Source organism: Chrysemys picta, chromosome 11 (assembly GCF_011386835.1).
Source record: "Chrysemys picta bellii isolate R12L10 chromosome 11, ASM1138683v2, whole genome shotgun sequence".
In the NCBI taxonomy this organism is placed as follows: Eukaryota; Metazoa; Chordata; order Testudines; family Emydidae; genus Chrysemys; species Chrysemys picta.
Window position 1 is genome coordinate 63,917,579 of NC_088801.1, and position 27,034 is coordinate 63,944,612.

The 27,034-nt window shown below is 43.9% G+C and overlaps 1 long non-coding RNA gene across 1 annotated transcript; it reads right to left on the minus strand.

The window, feature by feature from the left end:
- Positions 1-5,421: 5,421 nt before the first annotated feature.
- LOC135974398 (uncharacterized) lies at positions 5,422-25,045 on the minus strand. The gene is made up of 4 exons (XR_010591655.1): positions 23,162-25,045; positions 12,144-12,338; positions 6,849-6,928; positions 5,422-6,772 (listed from the first exon to the last, which is right to left on the minus strand). It is a non-coding gene; the product is annotated as an uncharacterized LOC135974398 (long non-coding RNA).
- Between the last annotated feature and the right edge of the window lie 1,989 nt (positions 25,046-27,034).

Below are 27,034 nucleotides of genomic sequence, written 5' to 3' on the forward strand. Positions count from 1 at the left end.
TGGATGGGTGCAGGGTTAATTCGATGTAACGGCGCTAACTTCGACATAAACGCCTAGTGTAGACCAGGCCTTACTGACTAACCCAGAGGGAAATGACAGTTTTCTTTGTTGTTTCAGTTGCACTGAATGTGATGGGGAGGAAGAGAGGGAGAAAGCACGATGCCTTGGGGAATTGCCCCACCTTTATTATTTAAATCTCCCTCTTTAAAAGATTTCCAACTGGGCACTAGGAGACCGTTTATGTGGAAGGATGTTCCCTGCTGCTTTTTCCTCACCTCTGAGCTTTTTGTTTCCCTCCCTGCTTGATGATTGTTTAAATGCAAATTAAGCAGAGAACACATTCCTTTGTTTAGTGCAGTCCTGTTTGCTAACCTCAATTTGGGCAGGGCTGTGGGGTTGAGAACATGTGTTAACATACAGGGAAATCCTAAAAATTTCCATACAGTGTCGCCACACATTTTATCAGGACAAAAAACTGACCAGCAAACTGAGTTTTCAAATGATACCTATAAGACATACCTTGTACAAAAGTCATTTAACAGTATGTAGGGTGTGAACACAAGGATATATTCTGTCACAATAGGAAAATGCAGCAAGCATTTAGTAGGATTGCCAGTAAAAATTCATACATCAGTTTTCTGCAGAGGAGGACATTACAGACCTACCATCTGGGTCCTCAGCAACAAAAGCATGCGTGGGAGAAGTGAATGAGGACTGCACATTTTTGATCCAAGTATTGGGTGATAGAGGACCTAATGATTCAGCTTTTATTAAAAAACCTAGAGGTGGATTGAGGGCATAGTGACCTTGGTCAACATGGAGCCTTACAGGATAAAGGAAGAGAAGATTATGTACCAATTTAGCAATAAAACTGGCTGAAGTCTGACCAGCCAGCTTCCTGCCTCCATCTCAGCTACCAGAAGCCAGATGGGGGGGGGGGGAGGGGGAAATCATAGCTGGCCAGCCATGGAGAGCTCTGTTTGTAACAGTGTGCTTAGAACTACATTCTATCACATACATCTGCCCCTGTGGATTTTTAAAGCTCTGATCCTTTTAAGATTTAAATTTAAACCGTTCTTAAGTATGCTATGAAAGTGACAAGAGTGGTTTTTCTAACCAAGATAGAGCCAGGGCCAAAGCATTTCCACCACAGGACCAAGGGGAATCACTGATTGAGGCTATAACTAGCTCTTAGTCTTTCTACTTTAGAAAAAGAAAATAAATGCCATCAGCTAGTTCTCTGGCTCTCTAAAGTCCCCGCCATTTCACCAATGGGAGCATCAGCCGCCATCCTCCCGCTGTGGAGAGGGGAGGACTGGAGAGCACTGTAGAGACTAGGAACCCACGTGGCTGTACCAACCCTTCACTCAGGGCTGGCTCCAGCATTTCTGCCACCCCAAGCAGCAAAAAAAGCCGCAATCGGCGGCGGCAATTGGGAAAAAAGAAAAAAAGCCGCTATCGGTGGCGGCAGTTCAATGGCAGATCATTCGCTCCTAGAGGGAGTGAGGGACCTGCCGCCCCTGAATTGCCGCAGGTGCCGCCCCTCTCCCTTGGCCGCCCCAAGCACTTGCTTGTTAAGCTGGTGCCTGGAGCCGGCCCTGCCTTCACTTGTCAATCTTGAATTTCAGGATTCCCTCATGGCTTTCAGGACACCCGCCCATTTGTTAGTATTTGCCCCTGGCCTGCCTCAGGGGATACAGGCTTGCCTGCTCCATTCTCATTCATCCCCTCCTCCTTTGCTGCTGTTCTATAGCAGAGTACCCCTTTGGAGCTATTCTCTGCTGGGTTTCTTTATTCCTCTAGGCTTATCCCAGCAGCAAACAGCAGAAAAGTGAACAAAAATGCGGCCACAGGCAAGAAGATCGATTTGGCAGGAGAGAACCTCTGTGGATATAAACCAAACCAAGGTAATAGGAGCAAAAACCCCCATAGGGAACTGTTTCTGCTCTCAGAGCCATGGTAAGAACCCCCTCTCTTCTCCTCGTGTCTCTCTAGCAATCCTTTCTGTAGCTCTTCCCCTGAATACTTGTGTAAGTGGGTGCTGATTCCTAGTGTACTGAAGAGCAGATATGGCTTCTTTTCCTGGTCACATGCTTGTTATAGGTTCCTCCCCTCTCCCCCATCCTCCTTTATAGGCAGCTACCTTTTTTTGAGAAGCCTATTAATTGTATACTGTACTACATGTTGGCCTCTGAGACCTTTACCCCTCTTTAAAGGCAACCAGGATTAAACTTAGTTTGCCTTCATGCTTCAGAAACAGTGGGGCAGGTTTTCCTGCAATAGATTCCCCATATTACAGAGCCAAACAGAAGTCCATAGCCAGAGAGCATGGTGCACTTCTTTAGCCAGTAGCTCTCCCAAAGAGACTTTAAATGTGCTCATTCTCTCTAAGGCTTGTCCTCGAAGCTGGAAATCATCACCAACTCTGGCTTTAAACAGTGCTGGGGTCACCAAAGCAAGACCCTTTTCCATACTGTTATCAGAGTTGTTAGATTGCAAAAGATTTTATTTGCCCGAATAGTAAATGTTATGCTGAGCAAGATGGGTACAGTTCTTTAAAAGAATGGCATATTAGCAGAAGTAGGCTGCAGGCAGCAGTCTTGGTCTCTATTTCATACTCTATGCATCCAATCCTGTGCTTTTTATTTCAAGCATTTAAGCTGCTCTTCAGCCTCCCTCCCTCTCTCCCCCCCCCCCCAACAAGAGTACTCCTATTCAATGCACGTGGAGGCATATTTTGTGCTTGCATCAGCCACAGTGATCTTATACCTACATCACACATTATTTTACAGTGCACTGATCTAGCAAGTGTCCCCATAATGTGGGAACCCACAACAAAACTTGAGTACAATCTGAATGTAACATCTTTCTAAGAGATAGATTTCTCGTCTAGTGCTGAACGCTGCGTGAACCTGAAAAAGGCTGGCCTATTTACTGGCACTAACAGAGGAGTGGGTGACATGTATCAGCTCAAGATGAGACCAGTTGAGGATATAAAAAAAGGAATTTCAATACAAGTCTCCTAGCACTACTTATGATTAAACCCCCAACTTTCCTTATGGTGACTGATCAAAGCTCTGGATCGGGCAGATATTTACATTACTTCTAATTCCACTAGCATGGCAACAGAAATACTCAAGAAATAGTAGCAAGATGAGCTGAAGCCACAGCTCAGATCTGTGTCTGAACATCTCAAGAGTTGAGGCAAGGGTGGGGTGTTTGCATCCTGGGTTTTTATTTTAATGTTCATGATTGTTTTATAAATCTTCTTTTGCATGGCAATAGTGGAACAGTGAAAGCAATGGCATGACTACAGGTAGCTCTGAAGGTCTCTTATCCTGTCCAGAGCAGAGGGAATAACCATATGAGTGGCTGCAATTCCTCCAGGGTGAGAATAGATTGGGCAATAGATTTATAAATACATTCTATTAATTGACACTCATGTATCTAGGTACCAGTTTGTTCTATCCATTTATTTGCTAACTAGACAGCACACTCTTGCCTAGAAGAGGCACTTTGTTATATTTTGATAGTCTTCTCCATCATTAATACTTTGTGCACAAATCTTTCATCTACCATGGAACTGCTAGGTTAGTTTTGTGGAAGCAGAGAAAAGAACTGACAGAAGGAAACTGCAATGCATGACGTTTGTTAGCAAGAGTCAGGCTAACTGTAACCCTGTTAACGCGAGATTTGTAGAAGCGAGGATTGTGTGAGGCGGGTGAGAAAGAACTGTGTAAGAAGTCATGATGACCTCAGCATAGATAAAGTGTAGAAGACCTTGTGTAGATAAGGTATAGAAAATAATTGTATGTTGGCAAGAGTCAAAACAAGTGAAGAAATGAGATATCAAGATGGCCTATGTATAAACAAAATGCTGCTGTCCCTCATTATTTCTGTAATGAAAGGTATAAATGCTTGCTGTAATTAGTAACCGGGGAGAGACCTGTTTAGCTCTCTCCCTCTGCACATGTGAGAGTTAATAAAACATCTGACTTGCTGTACCTAACAAAATAGTGAGAACTCAGTTTTTCTCCGACAGTTTCCTTTGCAATACGAGTAAGAGCAAGTCTGTATCTTGTATCAGGTTTGTAACCCTCATCTCAGTGTTTTCCCAATGTTTGTTCCTAGGGTTCAGAAAGTATTTGCTATACCAAGAAAAAACACTTAGTGTTTCATTCTCCCAAGATGGAAGGAACTTAAACATTTAGTTTCTTTATCATGTGAAACACCATCTTTTTAAAATGCTTATGAAATTGAGATGCAAACATTATCCATAGACACTGTGCAAATGCCTTACCGTACCTCCAGCCTAATGTACAATGCCCCTTTCTACGAAGGGGTGAACTTGGAGAATGCCAGATGAAGGTATTACAGAAAGGAAGCTATTTGAAAAGGTTATTTTTGAACTTTCATTGAGGGGAAAGGGTTACACAGATCTGACAAGCACTTTGATATCTTGGCTCTGCTGTAAGAAGCAACAGAGGGTCCTGTGGCACCTTTAAGACTAACCGAAGTATTGAGAGCATAAGCTTTCGTGGGTAAGAACCTCAATATGCTTCCAATCATGGTCTAAGTAAAAGATGAAAGCATGTCCTAGGAAGTACTTAGTCCCTTTCTAAAATAACCCCATCTAACTGTCCTCCAGCCCAAGAGACATCACCCTCCCCACCCCACTTCTCCCTCTGTGGCTCAGTACACCTGATTGCAGGCTGAAGATAATAAGCCTTCATTTATCCCGGTCACTTTTACCCTGGTCCTCTTTCCAAGCCATGGTCCCAGTTGCCATGTTCTGATCCTGCCCCACTAGTAAAATGCAGAGAAGCAACCCTTTCCCTCAGGAGTTAATTCCTTTTACTCACTAGCCTTTCACACCAATGGAGGCATTCCAGTCTAGACAAACACCTGCAAAATGCCTCTAAGTATAGCATGCCACTTGGTTCCTGGTGAGGGACTACTTGTTATTCAGGCCCTGGACTTTCCTTAGGCAGCACTGCCAGTCATGCCTCCCTGGGTGGTGGCTTTTTGATGATCACAAGAACTAGGATACTGTGCCACAAGTACTCCTGTTCTTCTTTATACTTTTACTTGCAGACTCCACTTGTGATTTGAACCCAGAGATGAAAGCCAATAGCTCAGGGGTGGCCAAACTGTAGCTTGAGAGCCACATGCAGCACTTTTACCATTAGAGTGAGCTCGCCCTCCCCCCCCCTCCTTGCCACCTATTCTCCACCTACCTGACTGGGGGGAACTCAGGACCTCTGCCTTGCAGAGAGGTGGTGGGGTATGGGCTTCTGCCCAGTGGGGAGGGAGGTACTAGGGTTCAGCCCTCGGGGGTGCAGCTGTCAGGGCTCCAGCAGGTGTACCCCAACTCTAGTACCTCTGAAGATGGTTGTATGCGGCTCAGGAAGTTTGCCCACCCCTACAATAGCTTAACACCTAGCCCCCCTGCCTAAAACTAGTACGGGACTTAAGACTGGATTAAGTCTTGTCAATTACTGGAGGATGTATTTTAAAAAGACATGTAATTCGATTGTTACCGGGCCAGTGAATGCAGTGGGTAAATAGAGACAAAAACAGTACTAGATTTTTATGTATACACATTAATTGATCTGCATAGCTAGCTATCAATATAAGGACTTGGGTTAACATTGCTATCACAAAATGTAATTACAGCTCTCCAACCGTAACGCAGGTGCTGGCAGTGGGCTGGCTGACAGGAGCTAAGCAAGCCTTTTACCCAGTTCTCCCCCATCTCACTAGCTTTCTGATTGGCCCCGTAGTGAAGTAGAGGTTTCATGTCACATACTGCAGGGCTGCTTTTCCACACAAATCAATGATTTGCACGTTTTGGAAAGTTGCTTGATAACTAGGGCCAGCTATTGACTTCAGGACAGTAAATTGGCATTGCATCATTGAGGAGCTGCCTCTGGAGTGTCAAGACAGGGATACAGATTAGAGGGAACCTCTTCTTTGATGCAATAAGGGTGCCTTCTGCATACAATGGCGAGCCATGCCGTTTAGTGGTTGGAGTAGGGAAGAGGAAATTGGGGGGGGATGTAGTTCTAATCCAGATTGGAACTCTGATCTGGGGCAAGTCACTCTGGCCCACATCCACAAAAAGGTATTTACTTCCCCACTTACTTCCACTGCTCTTTAGGAGCCTAAAGTACCTAAGGAATGGGCCTTTCCCATTTCATAATGTTTACTATTATGGCTGAATAATGAAGACCTCTATTCATGAATAACTGTCAGCATTCTCAGCAAGTGGCAGGGGGTTAATTATTTAACCAGTTCATATACTTGGAACACTTTTCAAAGGGGGCTGAGAACCTCAGATGAAAGGGACTGATCAGCCTGATTCACAGCTCATTGAAATGAATGGACAGTCTCCCACTGACTTTGGATTAGGATCCACATATCTACAAGTTATTACTACACTATATAATATGGTGCATTTCGTCTAAGGATCTGGATCCAATCTTTGTTGGATTTGAACCAAAGTTGCTGCATTCTCATTGACAAGGTAACACTGATGACGGTGTGATGGCCTATGGGAAACGAGTTAATAGTCTCACTCTCATAAAGATGTGTCCATATCACAAGCCCATTAATCTCATGTTTTGGTCCTATAAATCAGAAATGCCAGAGATTGTGTGTTTGAACAGAACTACCTGTTCAGCTCTCCAGGTTAAAATCCTAGTACATTAGCATCATATATTATTGAACCACTCAATTTCTATCCACTGTATAGTTTGTCAATGTGTGGTTCCTGGTGGACAAGAGGAGACAAAGTTAGAACTTGAGCTAGGAATAAACTTGTTAGTAATTTGTTGATTTTTAATTACCTCTGTTTAAGAAGGGCTGTGATTCCACATATCAAGACATTGGTAAGAGGGAATGAGGCTTTGTACTTTGTTGCCCATCGCTGTGGATAAAGAGGAATTACTTTTGTCAGAACTGAAAGCCCCAAACTTTCAAAAGCAGTCAAGTCACTAAATAAAAATGGGGGAGATCTGGAGGGAAAACTGGTTCCTTGGACAAAAGATTGTCATTGGTACAGACAGTCCAGTTCACTGATTCTCACAGTAGAGACTGGAACGAACATTAAAAATCATGCTAACATACATGCTATTAAAGCCTTTAAAAAGTGTGTATGGACTCTGCATTCAAACCCAGAGACCAGCCTGAGCAAGTTGTTTCTAGTGACATGCAATATTTTGTAGCTATGATTGATCATTACGGCTCAGTTCTGCCCCCAGACTCAAAAAATGGTGCTTGCCCTTGCTTACACTTGACTAACAGATCTGACAATGTCATGCTGTTCTTTTTTGTGAGACAGAACATAACCCCCCTGTGAAAAGCAGGGTTCCCAGGCAATGTCATTTGTCAGTGCGTGGGCAAAGTCTTAAACGAAAGTTGATAAAGTCTGCGATGTCAGTCTTCACCAAGGCAAGGCTCTCCTCGTCAGCAAGCTTCCCATATGGGCTTCAGTTTCATTGCCATGGGAATTTTTCTTGAATAAGCACCACAGGACGTGGCCCTGGTTATTTTACATGAGATTTTCAGAAACTTATACAGAATCTTTTTAAAACCTCAACATTCAGATAAAATTCAGGACAGAGTGTGATCTTACTCACAGGGGGAAGCCGCTGCCCTACTGACTTTAGTCATACCACTCGGAGCAGGGTGCTACTTAACATGAATCAGAATCTGGTTCCTCCATCATAAACGGAGTCAGCTGTGGAAGTTGGGGAAAGCGCAGACATCTTAGTCTTCCAGGAAGAGCAAGAGTCAGACTAACTCTTCTATTTAAGAACGCAAGACTTTAATGCAGGGCCTGGGCGAGTGGGGGCAGGGGGGAAGTGAGAGGTTATTTTGACCTTGTGTTAGATAATAGAACAGACTGTAGCAGAAAAATTGCTGAGAAAAGTGAGATATTAGGAAGGAATATGTATAAACAAAATGCAGCTGTTGATCATTACTGTAGAACTAAAGGTATAAAAATTTGCCCTAATTGTTTTTCTAATGGAGACCTGCCTCAGGAGGGGAACCCCTGCCTGTGTGGGCTCTCCCCTGCATATTGCAATTGCTCAAAATAAAGCTGCCTCTGGCTTGTTGCATCAAACTCGGAGTGAGGACATTGGCTGTGTGGAAGAAAACAATGCAAGCAGTTTTGAAAAATGCCACCCTTAGGAATAGATACTGCATAAAAAGAGATAATGATATCTAGTACAACAATGTGATCCTGAAAGGCTTCAGGCGGTAGTCTAAAAAAGTTATATATACACAGATCATTTATTTTTGTTGTATTGTAGTAGCATCTAGAAGCTCCACTTGTAGGCCAAACCCCTGTTGTGCTAGGTACTGTACAAAGCTAAGAGACAGATCCTTCCCCAGAGAGCTTACACTCTAAGCAGACTCACTATATAAATGGGGAGTCATTCATTTATCGATATCACACACACACACACACACACAAAACCATGAACCTCAGCAGGTACACATCATGTTTAAGGGCAAGCCCTCTCTGAATTTGTCCATCCTTCCGGACAAGATACCAGATTAGTACCATTCCAGCAGAGTTTGTTGTGCAATAGCTAGATTTGAGACAGTGCCTCCATCCTGCAACCCACCTGTTTTAGCTTGCAACAGAACTCCCACCTTAACATAGCAGGCCCAATTCTGCAAGCATACCAAAGAGAAAATCCTCAAGTAATTTAAGAGAATTCTAATGAACACAATGTGTTTACTATACAGAGCTTCAGAGGCCAGACAGAATTTTTAAATACAGTGACACATACATAAAGCAGCTCTGAACATTTAATCACACTCATTAATGGATCATGCTCTGATTTGTCATTGACCAGGGCAACCACATATCTTTCTTGCTTCAATGATAAAGCACTATGCAGGATTCCCAGAGACATAGGGCCAGATCCTCAGCTGGTGTGAACTGGCATTGAAGAAACTGAAGTCAATGGAGCTGCACAGATGTACACCAGTTAAAGATATGGTCCAGAGATATTGCCAATATAGTAAAGGTCTGGTGGTCTTTGATGTGCACCAGCCCTGCACCCCAGTGCCAAATTCCTAGGGAGAACTGCCAGCAGGCCACCCACTCTCAGCAGCCTGGGCATTCTCCTCGGGTGGGGGAAGGAGCAGAGAAGCCATCTGTTCTGGTGCCACAGGCTAAGCAGACAGTATCAAACACCAGCTGTCTTTTCCTTCTGGCTTCCCACCTCACTTAGTTTTCCCTGTATGCAGTCCCACTTGTCTACTGCCAGCAGCTTTAGGGATTGCTTGGTGGAGGCAGGGAGGAAGTTCATGGGGATTCAGAGGATGTAGACCAGTGGAGAGAGAGAATAGGGGCTACACACCTACTTACATAATTCCCCTGAAATATAAGGCCAGCCCTGGACACCAACAAAGTCCAGGAGACTGCAGACAGCTGGAAGGAGGTTTGTGCAACATCTGTTCACAGACTTGGTCAAGAAATACATGTTTTTGGCCATTTCCATCAGGATTTGCGATGCAATGCTCACTGCAGGGATTTTAACCATTGGCATGGTTAGAAGGAACACTGCTCTACCTAGGTCAGGACCCCATATACCAAGAGGACAAATGCCATTTCAAGGCACATAAGGAGGGTTTGTCAAAACCCTACAGAGCTTGAGTTAACTGAATCCAAGTCCACAACTCCCTTCATCTGCCAGAGCATCAACCGTACCAATTTTTCCACTTGTATGGTAGCATGCCTTTAAAGTTCCGAATACATGCATGGAAACATTACCTATCTGTACCTTGATCAGGTATCAGTATTATGAACATTGCTACAAGGAATTAAGGACTCAATTCGACTCCCACTGAATGGAAAACTTGTTGACGACAATGGGCATTGAGTGGGCCCAACGCTCAGGATTTATCCACTGTCAGTGGAGCCGGTTGTCCGAGTCCTGAACTCCCGACTGACTTTTCACTCACTAGTCAGAGGCAGAGCTCCGGCAAAAGTCAGATTTTTGCCTGAGTAACTGATTAGGGCCACGATTTTCAGAAGAGCCTAAATTCCTTTGAATTTCAAGATGAGTTGGCACTTAAAACCAAAGGCGACTAAAGGAGTTAACTCAAGTTGGAATTTTCAAAGTGCCAAATTCTGCTCTGAGGGTACATCTACACTACAGCGGGGAGTCGATTTAAGATACGCAAATTCAGCTACGTGAATAGCGTAGCTGAATTCGACATATTGCAGCCGACTTACCCTGTTGTGAGGACGGCAGCAAAATCGACTTCTGCCGCTTTTTGTCGGCGGCGCTTACTACCACCTCCGCTGGTGGAGTTAGAGCGCCGATTCGGGGATCGATTGTTGCGTCCCAATGGGACGCGATAAATCGATCCCCGAGAGGTCGATTTCTACCCACCGATTCAGGCAGGTAGTATAGACCAGACCTGATACTCAAACAGGTCCTATTGACTGCACTGGGAGCAGCACACAAGACTAGCAAGCCATTCAGTGATCTTTAGTAATGTGGGTATAAGTACAAGACATGACAGAAGTCTTGTACCATCAGCTATACACGGCAGCATTGCTAACACTAATAGTTTGATTTGTACCATCATTCTGCTTAGGAGAGGTCTTGCCTTTAGAAAAGCATAGAGTGATCTCTCCTCACAGGGATGTTCAGTGTCAAATAGTTTCAAATGCACACTATTAATGCGCCTTTGATAATTTAATTACAAAATTACAAACCAGAAGCTGAAAGCCACTGTGCAAACATCTATATTCATGAATGGGATATAGAGTGTGTTACCATATTAACAAGCATAGAATAAAGTTAAAATAATCACTGAAGGAAGAAGGTCTAAAGCTTTGGGCATTCCATCTGTTAGATGCTTAGCTATATATCAATATAATATAGTATAATAAATGCCAGGAGATTGTGTGCTGAAAGAATCTGATTTAAAACCTAATAAAGCCAGATACAAATCCCAAGTTATTAGGGAACAAAACCAGGAGAGAATGTATTTAAAAAACAAAATAAAAACCATTCTGTTTTTTGTTGTTTTTTTTTTTTTTTTTTTTTTTTTTTTTAAAGTCAAGGGTGCAAAGACTCCACTCTGATTAGGGAATGAGAATATCAAACTCAGATAATTTGCCCCCTTGATGAGGAATTCATTCACTATACAATTTACCTGCACTAATGCTTTGGCTACTTTTAAAAAATAAATATATTTAGATTTTTCCAGCACCAATCCAGAAGTCTTGATGCTTTTCACTTTAAACATTTAAAGTTGGGAAAATTTGGATACCCCTACAGAATTGTTCACTGCTCAATAATTCAACCAAATAGCAGCAACTCAGGATCCAAGTGCACTATATTACCCAGCTACATGTTGGCAACTTGAGATTTGACAGGAATACCCAGCCCTTTATGGGATTGACACCCTGGGCTAAATGTTCAAAAATCACTAGTGACTTAGGGTGCCCCAAAACTTTGGGTGCTCAGCTTGACACCTTAAGGCAACCCCCACTTTCAGAAAGTGCTGAGCACCTGCTCGCTGAAAATCAGGCCTCATTCAGTTTTTCTGGTTGGACACCAAAAAACAGAGGTACCCAAAATCACTAGACATTTTTGAAAACTTTGACCATTTATACCACAGAAAATAGAGAATCTTTGATGCCCGTATCAGACATTTGTTGGCTATAAATAGCAGTGTGCAGAATATCTAGCTTAGAAATACAACGTTTGGCCGAAGAGATTTGACTTTGTTCCCCTTGTGCGCACAAAAGTCAGAGCTACATCAGTGAAAATGGAAGAATCAGGCCTTGAGGTCATGATTAGGGATTCCCCCCTCATGCAGAGAGGAAGGAAACTTTAATGTTTAGGGTATTAGCCAGGAATTTAGGAGACAGATTCAAATTCCAGCTCTGCCACAGGTGTGATCTTTGACAAGCCTTAGTCTCTGTGCCCCAGGTTTCCATCTGAAAGAACTATAACAGTACTTCCCTACCTCACAGGTCTGTACCTAAGCTAGGACTGTGCTGAGGTTGTCGTACTGACTAGCTAACTTCAAACATGTGATTAAGTCCCATTGACTTAAATGGGATGTAAGCAAGTGCTTTGCAGAACCAGTATTTCACCTACCAAGTATTTATTCCCTGGTCTAGCCCAAGAAAGATTGGCAAAAGTCCAGGAAAGTGGTAGGAGGGTTAGCTTCATCCTCAATGCTTCACCCCTGAAAGATGATCCCAGATCTTCAACTGGTGCTGCTCCATGGACTTCAATATGAGCAGAGTTAGGCCAATGCCGAGTGCTTCTGAAAATCCCATCCAGCATGCCCTGTAGTGGAGGAATTTGTTAAACATTTGCACAGCATGAGACCCAGTGGCTCACTGTGCCAGTGAGTGTTTTAATTGCTTTATTATTAACTGTCAATGTTGCAGTGTTTTAGAAGCTTTGCTGTCACAATTCAAAATAATGGACGAGGCACTTGTCAGAACCTACATTGCGGCTGTCATGTTTAGACTCCATTTGCTTCCAGTTGCTATTCCTCAGGGTCCAAAGTGCTTTTATTTCCTACAAGCAGGTTTTATTTTCAAATGATTCATACCATTGTCACATACAGCCTTGAAAATATAGCATCCACCTTTCCATCCTGTAAGCTAGCCCTACAGGGAATAGTGTCAAAACTATAACGGTGTTTTATTTGTTGTCACTTGAAATAGAAATCCAGAGAGAGAGAGAGAGAGAGAGAGAGATTAGTGCTTACTTCAGATATCCTCAGTAGTTTCTGGATAGATTTTCACACTTAAATCACATTGACAGGAATCACGCTGTCTTTGGTTGATGTACATGTGCTGCAGAGATCACCACTACAATTGATGTAATCTCAGTTCTGTTAATATTAAGTGGACCTGCTCTGGTTTACACTAGATGAGGATTTGGCTGCGGGTTCTCATTTTTAAAGAGTAAATAATGGTTTTATTTTCTTAAAATAAAAGTGAATTTGTAACATGGTACTTTCACTCTGACTCATCCAGGGAAAGGAAATGGTCTGTCCTATCTTCCCACTGGATGTATAATGCAACAAGTACTGTGAAGCATTGTGCTAGATGCTAAAGGGAATGGTTTTCTGAAGTTCTGAATGCCAGTGTTTGAAGCACTGGTGGACAATCAATGCTGTTAGAAAGTCTGGAGGCCAGATCGCCAGCTAGCATTAGTCAGCATTTCTCCCTTAAAATTAATGGAGCTATGTGGCTTTACACTAGCAAAAGGATCTGGCCTCAGGTCTCATCTTCTTGCCTATGATTAACAGGGTTCTCGCCAATTACTTTTTTTGGGGGCGGTGGGGAGAAGAAGGGAGCTAGTCATCCACTTATCCTCCATTAACATCAAAACTCCCTGAAGTTTGCTTCTCAGACAATTGGTCCCTTCATATCCCAATTATGGATGTAGACAGGAACATTTACTTGTCACATAATAGCACCTAGAGGTCCCCCAAGATCAGCACCTGATTGGGCTAGGTATTTGGTACCAAGAGGTAAGGCACTCACTCACTCATGCCCGTCACCCCAGTCGGGGTGTGGGCCGCCAACCACAGATCTCCAGAGTCCTTTATCCTGGGCCATTTGCTCTAGCTGGTTCCAGGTATAGCCCATTTTTTTGCTATCAGCCTGAAGGTCGCGTCGCCAGGTGTTTCTTGGACGGCCTCTTTTCCGCTTGCCTTGGGGGTTCCACCGCAATGCCTGTCTAGTGATGTTGGTTGGCTGCTTGCGTAGTGTGTGTCCTATCCAACCCCACCTTCTCCTTCTAATTTCTTCCTCTGCTGGAAGTTGATGGGTCCTCTCCAAGAGGTAGATGTTGCTGATGGTGTCTGGCCAGCGGATCTGGAGAATCCTTCTAAGGCAACTATTTATGAAGGTCTGGATCCTCCTGGTGGTTGTTTTAATTATCCTCCAGGTTTCAGCTCCATACAATAAGACTGATTTCACGTTGGAATTGAACAGTCTAATCTTTGTTGCCAAAGACAGCTCTCTAGAGCTCCAGATGTTCTTGAGCTGTAAGAAAGCTGCTCTTGCCTTACCAATCCTTGCTTTGATGTCTGCGTCCGTGCCACCCTGTTGGTCGATGATACTGCCTAGGTAGGTGAAGGACTGCACTTCTTCCAGAGGGATTCCATTCAGTGTGACTGGGTCATTACTGATGGAGTTAATCTTGAGGATCTTGGTCTTGTCCTTGTGGATGTTGAGGCCAACCTGTGATGACATGGCTGCCACTATGTTGGTCTTCTCTTGCATCTGCTGTTTGCGATGCGAAAGGAGTGCAAGGTCATCGGCAAAATCCAGGTCATCAAGCTGGGTCCACAACGTCCACTGGATTCCGTTCCTACGCTCATAAGTGGAGGTCTTCATAATCCAATCAATGACAAGAAGAAAGAGAAATGGTGACAACAAGCATCCTTGTCTGACTCCGGTTCGCACCTGGAAGCTGTTTGTAAGCTGCCCTCCATGGATCACTCTACAGTGTACGCCATCATATAAGTTCTTAATCAGGTTGACCACCTTTGCTGGGATGCCATAGTGCCGAAGGAGCTTCCAGAGAGTCTCTCGATCCACGCTATCGAATGCTTTTTCATAGTCAACAAAGTTGATGTACAATGAGGAGTTCCACTCCATAGACTGCTCGACTATGATGCGAAGCGTTGCTATCTGGTCCATGCATGATCTATTTTGCCGGAAACCTGCTTGCTCATCTCATAGCTGTGGGTCGACGGCATCCTTCATTCTCTCTAAGAGAACTCGGTTGAAGACCTTCCCTGGCACCGACAGAAGTGTGATTCCTCTGTAGTTGGCACAATTGCTGAGGTCTCCTTTCTTGGGGATTTTAATAAGATATCCCTCTTTCCAGTCTGCTGGAATCACTTCTTCTTCCCATATCTTCTCAAAGAGGGGGTACAGCATTTCCACTGAAACATCCAGATCTACTTTCAGGGCCTCTGCTGGAATATCGTCAGGTCCAGCCGCCTTCCTATTCTTCATCATAGTGATGGCTTTTCTGATCTCATCTCTGGTTGGTCTATCACAATTGATTGGAAGGTCTTCATTGGCTGGGTCAATGTCTGGTGGATTTAGTGGTGCTGGTCTATTCAGGAGTTCCTCAAAGTGCTCCGCCCATCTATTCATCTGTTGTTCTATTTCTGTTATAGACTTTCCCTGCTTGTCTTTGACGGGACGCTCTGGTTTGCTGAACTTTCCAGACAGTCGCTTGGTGATGTCATACAGCTGTTTCATATTACCGTTGTATGCTGCCTGCTCCGCTTCTGCTGCCAGTCCATCCACATAATCTCTCTTATCCTTCCTAATATTCCTCTTCACTGCTCTATGGGCTTCAGCATACTCTTTTTGCGCTTTAGCCTTTGCTGCTCTAGTCCTGCTGTTATTAAGAGGTAAGGCAACTTGAGCAAAATCACATAGGTGGTCAATGGCAGAAACAAGACTAGAGTGAGTCTTGTTTGAGTTGTAGTACAGCATCCTCTCTCCCAGGATGCACCATTACTTATTGCCATTTGAGAGACCCATCTTCATTTAAACCATGTCTGAATCTCCTGCTTACATCCATCATGAAAGCAGAAGTATTCCCAGCCAGCACTGAACAAGCATACTGATTTCCTGCAGAATTGCATTAGCCCAGGCTACCAAGTTAATGAAGGCAGTGCAGTAGAGTAAGTCTTCGCACATCAGGGTTCTGCTTTTTTGGTTCCATGTGGTATGTATTGTTTTATAATACTAAATTTATGACTTATTTGCATATTGAAGAGTTATTTATAAATAACCTCTGTTGAAACAGATTAACTGACCTGAATATTCTTCTGTCATCATATTCCTCAAAAATCTCCACTCTCTCTTTTCATCTAAGCACATACTAAGAAACTGGAAGTATTGAATGCGATATAATTTCAAATGAAATTAAGTGACAACATTTCCATCTAGTCCAGGGATAGGCAACCTATGGCACATGTGCCGAAGGCAGCACACAAGCTGATTTTCAGTGGCACTCACACTGCCCAGGTCCTGGCCACCAGTCCGGGGGGCTCTGCATTTTAATTTAATTTTAAATGAAGCTTCTTAAACATTTCAAAAACCTTATTTACTTTACATACAACAATAGTTTAGTTATATATTATAGACGTATAGAAAGACCTTCTAAAGATATTAAAATGTATGACTGGCACGTGAAACCTTACATTAGAGTGAATAAATGACGACTCGGGACACCACTTCTGAAAGATTGCCAACCCCTGATCTAGTCTATGGATGTTGAGTTTTGTTTAGTTGAGGTAGCTGTTTCCCAGTGTGGGAAATCAGATTACCACTGAAAATTCATTTACTGTAATTTTGCATTTAAAAACTGATCAGTGCTTTTATCTGAAAGGACAGACAGACCCTTCCCTTTTTAATGGAGGCCAAATGCAATGGAGAACGTTGTATTTCTAAGCTAGATATTCTGCACACTGCTATTTATAGCCAACAAATGTCTGATACAGGCATCAAAGATTCTCTATTTTCTGTGGTATAAATGGTCAAAGTTTTCAAAAATGTCTAGTGATTTTGGGTACCTCTGTTTTTTGGTGTCCAACCAGAAAAACTGAATGAGGCCTGATTTTCAGCGAGCAGGTGCTCAGCACTTTCTGAAAGTGGGGGTTGCCTTAAGGTGTCAAGCTGAGCACCCAAAGTTTTGGGGCACCCTAAGTCACTAGTGATTTTTGAACATTTAACCCAGGGTGTCAATCCCATAAAGGGCTGGGTATTCCTGTTAGCTACCAAGTGCCCTCTGCTCCACCTGGAGTCCAAACTGTTGGAGGATATAAAGCTAGGAAAAAGGAACACCACTTCTCCCAACACCTGCTTCATTCCTCTGCAGAGCGACAGTATGTGTGCTTAGGCCTTACATCTCAGCTACCCAGTGGAGGGGGGAAAAAGTGACATAAGCTTAGAATATGTTCTGACCCTATTTTGAGCTACATGGTTAACAGTCCTGGAACAGAGAGGGACAGGGCAACCTTCTTTCTGGGATTACAGTCCAACACCACTGGTTGGTTTGCAGGGAGCAACTGTGTCAGTTATCACACACACAAGACTAGTTGCTAGCACAGCTCCTTCAACCCAAAGATTTTATAGCGACAAAACCCACCACCACAAGCAAGTCTTCCAAGGCTAAACACTTAGGGCAGGGCTACACTTGCAGATGTAGAGCTCTGAGTTAAACCAGCCTTCATAGAGCACAGTAGGGAAAGCGCTGCAATCTGTCCACACTGACAGCTGCAAGCGCACTGGTGTGGTGACATTAGCAGCTCTTGCAACAGCCACAGAGAGGAGTGCATTGTGGTAGCTATCCCAGCATGCAAGTGGCTACAATCTGCTTTTCAAAGAGGGGTGAAGTGTGACAGGGAGTGTGTTGTGTGTAGGGGGGGAGAAGAGTGGGTTTTTGGGGAGCTGAGAGCGCACACACACTCTCTCATGGTGCAGATAAGCATGCTGGCTGTCAGAAACTGAGCTTTCAAAGGGCATATCCACATTCCTTGGTTTCACTGAGAATTAGTCTCCAGTGTCAGGAGTGAGCGGCAATTACTTTCCCTCTAAACAGTCATCTTGCCATCTCAAGCCAGGCCCAATGATGGCTGCTGCCACTCCATCAAGTGGTTACCTACCTGGGAGCAATGCTCGGCCATCGCCAGACCAACTGGCTTCACCTGGAACACCCCAAACTGAAGCTTTCCCCACACCAACTGGCTATGAAAAAACAGTTCTGAACCTCCTGGGGAGCAAACCCTTTGGTCCTTTGTACAGCTGTACTGGCCCTGGTGTTTGCTGCAGCTGAATGCAGAGCTGTAGGTCTGTGTGCACAGCTGCCTAGACTTTGCTTGTTGACATGGAGCTGAATTCACCCACTTGTATTACTAATGGCTGCTTGAGCTGTACCAGCCTGCTATGTGCGCTGGCACGTTAGTGAACGAACTCTGCCAGACTTTTGATGAAATGCCATTGCCGTTTTGTCTGCCTGGAGATTGGATATAGATGAAACCAACCTATTCCATCTCCTATTGACAGATGTTCTGCTCCCCAACAGGGAACATATTGGGCCAACTCAAAGGTCTGCTCATGTTCAGGGGAGGGATCCCACACCGGTATTGGGGTGTGACACTGCAGCTGGTCTCTTGATACCAATTTGCTATGGCAACTCTAGCCCTGTTTGACAATAGTGTTACTGTCCCGGACAACCAGCACTGCTAAGGAGACAGTTACATCCTTACAGAGTGGAAGCATTGGTGGGAGAGAGTAATGCTAAGTACATTCAAGAGTCCAATCACTGCACCTGCCTCCATCTCCACTTGATTTGAAATTGTGGAGCAGGCTCGGATTACTCTAGCTCAGCCATGCACCAGCTTGGTCTGGTTTCCTCTCCATGCTGCAATTGTGGGGCAGCACTACAGAAAATAACTCGTGGTGTTAGGGTGCCCAACCTGACACCTGGAGAGGTGCCTACAATGCCTCACCTCCCTTGGGACAGAGGCTGCCCTCTGGTTATGGAACCTGGACATAGAGCTCAGACATCTGCATACGAGAGGCCTCCCCAATCCATGGATTCAATTTGCAGCATAACACAAGAAACTGAATACATCTCCCATCATTGTCTTGCTGTAATAAGTATACTTCTAGAAGGGAACTGCCAGAATTGAGCCTTCTCGGCACAGTGGCATGTGTTGTCAGTCATCATGGGATAGAGATGACAGCTGCATGTGACACTGCACAAGAGGAAAGACTATTCAAGGAAATCCACTGGTGTCCATGGAAAGTGTGGTCAGCAGTGATAAGACTACTAACCTGCCTCACTATCTCCAAGCAAGCCTCCTCAAACAGAAAGGAGAGGATCTCTTGATAGTTACCCATACCCAATGAGGTGTCTGCCTTCCCACGGTTGAGGATACAAAATAACTCCTACATGTCCCGTAGTCAATTTGATCCAGAGCAGAGACTAAATAGTGGTCATAGAAGAGACACTTGCACTTGGATGCACGTTGACCTATTGATGATCCATCCTGTGTTTCAAAGTGATGTAGCCACGACATCTCATGTATCTACTGAGAGACACAGGCAATATGCACTACCCTACCAGGAGAAGTCCCATCGAATTCCTTAGTGAGAACATAAGAGTGATCCATAACTATCAGTTGACCCCTGTCTTAGATGTGACTGCCTGCCTGTGTTTCCAGTCAGACAAGACAGCTTTAGTTACTGAGGCAACAAGCTATGATGTATGCTAGCTGTCGGTGACCATCCATGACAAGACAGTGTAGAGTGCCAACTTTAATCATAGTAGACCTGACAGTACTCAGCCAAATGCTCATAGAAGGGGAATCCAGAGGGCTTGTTCCATGCTGAATACAGGAGTGGGAACCACGGGGGTTGCTTTAAGGAGGATTGGCCAAAGGTGTTTCAAACAGGGGACCTTCTGCTATACCCAAGACTTACTTCACTATGAACACTCATGCCAGAGAGATCTTTTAGCCTGCTGGCCCTGCTCCTTTGCTCACCTACTTCACTTTTTCCAGCCCCATAGCTTTTTTGCAGTGATCTTTCATCCACTCCAACAAAAAGCAACAAGGAACCAGAATAATCAAAAACAGTTAGAGGGTGTGAAAACCTGAAGCAACTGTACACTTGACAAAGGAGGAAGATGACTCTCCCCGCCAAAAAAAAAAAAAAAAAACCCACACACACTAATAAAAATAAGACATTTTACCCATATGACCCTGCTCTGAGGACAATGGAAGAGGAAAAGGAGGCCTCCTCCTTTAAATAGCGCAAAGCTTGTGTAGTGCAGTAAGCACACTGGGAATGCAGAACTTCATGGGATAATGGTTCTGTGTCATGTGGTCCTGAGGTTCTCCACCCCCTTACCAAAGCTGGTAGAGAACATTGTTATTGTTGCGTGTTGTACCTGGAAGCCCCAACAGAGTTCAGAGTGTCATTTTGCTAGGTGCTGTACAGACAGCAAGTGAGAGCCCCTGCCCCAAAGATCTTACAATCTCAACTATAGCAGCTTTGGATGAGTTGACATGTGGGGAGATGCTAAAGCACAAGGCAGCAGGATACGAAATGTGAAAAGAGAAAGGTAGCAGGTCACAGCAAGGGCAGATGGTCAAATTTTCTGATCACTGTTTCCACCAGATACAGCACAATATAAGTTTGACTCAGAAAGAAACATCCTACCCTGAATTTTATTACAAATAACATAATACACTGGAGGAATGTTATGGGGACAAAGACTAAGTTTGGCTAATTGCAGTTTTGATTAATTCAGAGAATTTGCAGTGTAGTGAAAAGACATCAGGGACATGACCCTATTATATGGAACAGGGAGTTTTGGATCCTTGAGGCTGTACTGTATCTAGTTTGAGAAACTTTATATTAAATTTGGCTGGCAATAGCTCTTATGTATAGCAAGATGTGTTGTGCTTATATTTCCTTGATCTTCCAGGCCGATACCTAAGGGACATGTATACAAAGCACATTTAGTTACAAAGAAGAGTTGATAGAAAGGACTACATGCATCACACATCTGAGGTTCATATAGTACACCCCAGAGGAGATTTCTGGATACTGCATGGTGGTACAAAACGCTGCAGTCTTCCTCAGTAAAGCAGCCCACTTCCTGAATGGGCCAAGTTACAAGGAGCACTTAGTAGTAGTCCAGACCCTCTCCACTGGCTTCCTGGCTGCTATGAGGTCCAATTCACAGTCCTGATTCTGGTCTTCAGAGACTGGCCTAACTCTTAAGTTACCTGCTTGGCGCTCCATCCTCAATGGCACAAACTGGAAATACCCAGAGGGAGTCTCGCAGGACATGGAGGCAAGGAATTGTCAGTGCTGGGTCCCAGGCAGTGGAACACCCTAATAGAGAAGATGTTTCAAGTGGGCTCTGCTCTGACCATCTTCAGAGTCAGATGCAAAACTTTCTGCATTAGCCAGCCCAATCTCAGAAGATTATGGGCCAGATCTTCAACTGGTATAAATTGGCATAGAAGCCTTGATATCAGTGCAGCTACATAAATATATCCTAGCTATGGATGGATGTAATTAGATCCAAGAGGCTGAAGTGCACTGATTATCAAATTTCATCTATCAAGCATGGCACTAATTGCAGTGTTTTGGTCTACTCCTCAGAGTGTCAGTTAGCAGAGAAACTGCCAAGGAAGGCTTCTCTTCGTCTGACTAACAGAGGGATTGACTGTCATTTGTGCTGACTGCAAGGCAGGAATTCTTTTGTTGCAAGTTATTGGTCATGGAAAGTGTGGCAGCTTTCTGCTTGCCATTTTCCTGCATTGACTTTCTTAGTAGGTTTCCCAGAAGATAATATAAGTTGAAGTTACGGTTTTAAAATTTATCCAAGCTGAACCACAATTTCACAGTTCTCAGGAAATTGCAGTAAAGGTAACGTGTCACATGCCATCTAAAACATAAGTATTTATCTACAGGGATTCATCCCAAGCAAAAAAAGTCCAAGCTTAAGGAACTGACAGAACATTCAAAGGAAATCTAAGATATTTGGATACCTAACTTCTTTAGGCACCTTTGAAAGATGGTGCCAAGAACTCAGCAATGGGGAAAAACCTTTCAAAGATGACAGGTGTTAGATCTGCCATTGCCATTCTCCTTCCCTATAGAAGCTAAATATCCAGGAATGTTTTTTGAAGCTATACATGGCTTTGAAGACTTCCGCTCCTTCCATCATGTATATGGCCTGACAGGAACCCAGGCTCACTCTAGCTTTTAAAAAGTTCAGTTTCAGACTACAGTAAATATTCAGATAAAATTCATGTACATTCAGGGGCAGGGTGGAGAGAAGAGAAATCATGAACCAAAGCTACTCAGAAGTATGACAGTAACCATGATCTAAAAGCTCAATGAAGTCTTGTGAATTTTCCACCCATATAATAAGCTTTAGATCAGGCCTAATGAGAATAAGCTCACCATAACTACATTATGAAGTTTTGCTAGTTGATCCTTTAAAAAAAAATTCAACATTCAGTTTTGGTAACAGCCACATAGTGGATTTGTCTGCTATTAGTGATGACTAGTCTAATCCCAAACATGGGTTTTCATTATCTAAAGCCAAATTTTGAAAATTGTTCTTGTCTTTATAATTAGCGAAAACCTCCATTCTGAACAACCCCAAATTTTAGGGATGGTCAAAATCAAAAGCCAGATGCAAACTTTGTAGTTGGGCTCATTTCTAGTAACCAACAGGCTACCAGTGTTACTGACCAGAAAGCCAAAAAGACAGTTCATTCTACCATCTGCAGGTGGGACTAAGTAATGCCTATTTCAGAGCAAGCCCAGTCATTACACCTTAGTTAAGGCTGTAACATGCTAACAAACTACAGTGAAACAAAGGCATAATTCCTAAGAAAGTTAATCACTGGCTGCATTAAGCTCTGAAAGAATTATAGCAATGATTCTTCAGGTAGTATAATTTATTCTGTTTTAATTGGTACCTCAAGTGATCCCAAATAGTTTCATAAATCCTCAGCCTAAGAGGCTGTCTAGCTCTACATAGTATAATGTAGAATTTCTCATAGGAGCTTTCCACTGGACAATGGTCAGTGTGATTACTATTGATCTTGTTAAACATAGTCTTTTGTCATTTTCAGGCACAAATCTATTAAAGCTTGGATATCAATTTTTAATTGGAATCAAAGCTATGGGGACACAGCAACATTTCCCAGGTCCTGTGTGTGTATATTTCACACTATAGCTAATTAACTGGTGAATAGACATTACTGATATCAAAACTAAACAAATTAGTTGACTAAGAGTTGAATTAGAGACAGAGTCAGCAAAAGATTTCCCTGCTAGTTTGGCTTATCAATGTCAGAATCCTGTGTGTAAGATATTGGAAAAATATTGCCACCCATTTATTTAAAAACAATGTTTTCATCTATTGTTTTTCCTAATGACCCATGTATGATCATTACATCTAATTAGCTCTAGTGAAGTGACCCATATCTTCTACACCCAACCCTGAACATTGTGGAAGAATTTAGTCAGCCTTTTTGCTGGTTGTCTATCGCGGTTTCTGCTCTAATAGAGAATCTTTCTCACCTTTTGGAATTAGAATGCTGTCTGAGTTCACCTTCTGTGTGTAATTCAGCAAGTGGGGAATTCATTTCCAGCACAGTTATAGGACTGCAAGTTCTACAAAGAGCATCTGCCAGCTGAAACATGTTTTTCATCTCTACTTTTCATCAGCTTTTAGAAAATCCCCCCTCCTAAAGTTTTACCATATTCATAGACAAACCAGCTGTGGTCACTGGTGGAAATGGCAGCTGTCCAGGACTGCTTTCAGCCACTAGCATGCCACCCCCAGTTGAAGAGGTGTTATGGTGAATCTGCCTCAGTTTCCCCTGATTCAGCCAATAGCTATTTGGCCCCAAGTCTGGTAGTTCCTTACTATGACTCCAGCCAGATAGCTGTCATAGTGGAGAAGAGTGGAGTCAATCAGGAGGCCAGAGACCGTAGAGAAGAGTCTCTCCAGCCTCTCGGCATTCAGAGGCCTTTGCTTCGCAGGCTTTTAGTGACCTCTCTGTTGGTGTTAGTAAAGGAGCCCAGGCTCACCCACTCCTCTGGATTTTAGTCCAGGGATCCCATGTGAAGCATTTGGAACCACTTTCTCCTGATTAATTTCTGCTTCCCTGGACTGCTTTCCACCAGGGCTCTCTAACTGGTTGTTAGACAGACTCAGAGTCTCTTCTGGAGGTCCAACCACCTGGGCAGCTTCCCACCAGTCTGGTGCTGAAAGACATTGATCTCAATGGTTCCTCAGCCTCTCTGGCAGCCACCTCTCCCTTCTGAGCTGCAGTCTTTTCACCTCCCCAGCTGTTGCAGGGCCACCAATCAATGCCAGCTCATCTCCTTGTTAACCCTTTCGCAGATGGGACAGCATAGGATCTGTACATGCTCTACCAACAACATTTCATTCTTGTTCAGTCTTCAGAGTCAGTTTTTCACACACACACACACGCCAAAGAGTTTAGCCTCCTAAACAGAAGCCCCTACATACTATGAGCTTCTGAAGAGTTTACATTCTATTCTCCTTACGCCCACAAGGAATGTTTTGTCCACTGTGGGCCTGGGCTGTCCACTGACCTAAATGGGCTTAAATCAGTCTTTATAACTCTGCTTTGATAGAGGTTACAGACCTCTCAGTGGAAAAGCCAAATACTTAGAATTTACTTCTTCCAGAATGCTAGAGAAATAGTTACCTATTAAACATCTATTGATATACAGAAGCCCAAGGGTAAGAGAATAGCTGCACACAAAAGAGTGGACTCACTGCAGGTGTATCCCCTTGTGGCCAGGCATGGTGTAGCCACTCACCTGCTCACCCTGTGCCACAAGAAGCTCCAGTCCTGTTGTGGTCACCTCTTCTCACAATTCAGCCTTCTGGCCAGAGCACAATTGAGTTCCATAGTCTTTTTGGGGTGCTTTACTCCCAAGTCCACATAGAACAATACCCCAAATTCCAGGCTCTTCAGCCCCTGAAGAGCCACAGGTCCTCACCCAGTATCTTCAACATCAGCTATTCAGTGTAACTAGAAATATTTGGGTGAGAGGTCCTTTGAACTCCTAGTACTTTACCAGTCTCTTGTCTCCTTCCCTCCTAGTACTCCTTCAGGCTCAGGTCTGTATTAAGCTCTCTTTCAGGCCCACTGCAACAAGAATCACCATCTACTATACCCTCTGCCATGGAGCGGTCTGGGTTTTCCCTTCCTCTAGCAGCCTTCCCTAATGCCCTTAGCTTCTAGGGCTTCCTTCCCATTCTAACACCCTTCTTCCTAGAGCTCAGCCCATAGACTATAAAGTTATTTCCTGCTCTTACTTCAGCATTTCTAGGCTTCTCTCACCCACAACCCTCCAAACATGAGAGAGAAAGAAAGGAAAAAACAAAAAGCCCCAAAACACTCCCCTCAACACCCTCCCCATGCTCTGCTCCTTCCTTTATGAAGACAGCTCTTCCCCAGCTGGGTTTGATCATCAGTTAGTCCTAACACCCCTCCAGATGCCACAAAGTGACCTGATTGGCTTCAGGATCCCATTAAACCCTGGCTAAGCTGTGTGGGCTTTATACAGCCCCTCTCACTGTGGTGCTGACACAGTTAAGATACATACTTCAGAAACTATATATAATAAAAAGCCTAAATCAGTGACAACAAGTTGGACCATTATAACAATTAAATTAGTGGGCCAAACTCTACTGTCAGTTAGAATGCTAAAAATCTGGAATAACTCCTTTGGATGAAAAACTGGCCTTACTGAAATCAATGGGAGTTTTGCCTTTGACTTAATAGAGCCAGAATTTCAACTTTTTGACTTCAGTGGAGTTAAACTGGGATTCACACTAATACACCTGAGAGCAGAATTTTATCCAGTGTAAATGTAAAAGTATGAACAAACTGTTAGAAGACACTACATACCTATATTTAAAATTGCAGGAAGAAAATACAATATTACGTAGCACTATAGAAGAAATAGCGTGTAGTCATGTAATTAAACACTACTGTAGTACATACACAAAGGGGCAGAGTTAAGATTGCATATTGTACCTTAACTCCTTTATGTCCAAACAAGCGTGCATCTGGGTACTTTTGTGTGTACACACAGACACTTATATCATTGACATCTTTACTTTAGTAATCTCCAGCCTAAGGTGGGGTTTTCAAAGCTATTCGATACTGGTCTAACTCTGCTTTCATTGAAAAAATGGTAACAATGTATGGGGAGATTTTGGCAAACCAGTAAAGTGCCTGAAACCACTATTGCGTATTGCTAAAAGCAGCCAACTCAGCAGACCGTAAAGTGGCCATGCAGCAGGCTTAGCTTAACCAAGGAAGGAGGGGAGGGGGTTTTGGGTGCCGCAGAAAGGGCGGCTTGACCCCCTGTGTCCTTCCTAATAAGAATTGTGTTGAAGTTGCTGATACATGCATTTTAGAAGAGCGGGATGTGCCCTCAGGAAAGCGTCTATCAGGGTCTCAAGGCTGCAAACTCTGGGGAAAAAAGACACCTGGTTAATCAATAATCAGAAGAAAACCTCTTGCTTGACTGCTTGCTTAACAAGTTTTCTTTGAGGGACATGTCATTGTATTACTATGTATAAATAAAGGGGAAAAGTTTGAGGTAGTTGGACTGGTCTCTCCCTCTGGATGCATCTTGTGTTCCCCATCGGCAGACGGGCTGCCACTGTGCCACTCGAGAGTCACACTCAGCTTTGGTAATTATCGAGGGTTGGGGGTGTTTTACTAACCTGTTGCGGACATGTGTAAGTGCTTGAGACTAAGTAAAGTTTAGCTTTAAATGAAAGCACTCTTGCATTGTCCTGTTTATGCCAGCCATCTATCGGTCTGATGGCCATGTCTCCCCTGATTTATTTCCTGGCACCACCTCGCATAGAGTAAAAGTTACCAAGAGCTTTGGGTTGAAAGAACCCTGGGTAACAACACTTCCATTGACTTCAGTGGAAAAAAAGTTAAGTTAACACCATGGGCAGTGGGTGGAGCCCCCCTTTGGGGAGGCTAACCTCAGCTCGGCTCCTTCCGCCGCCCTCCCTCCCACGGCTGGAGCCACAAGCCTCCTCGCCCCCCCAGCCTGGAGGAGCCCTGAGCATCCCCCCACCCCCAGAGCCCCAAGCCAGCTGCACCATGCCTCCCCAGACCCCAGGCAGCCCTGGGGAAAAGCTCTCACTCTCGCTAAGAAGCTTTTGATATGCCCCATACAGGTTCTAAGGCAGCTGAGGAGGTGGTATGTGCTACTCAGCTTCTTGGGTTCATAAGTAATCTCTCTGGAGTCCAGGGAGATTACTGATGAACCCAGGAAGCTGAATAGCACATACCATCTCCTCAGCTTCCCTGAAACCTGCATGGGGCATAATAAAACAAATTTCCCCCGCCAAACCCCATAGCTTGGGGTCCAGCGGCTACT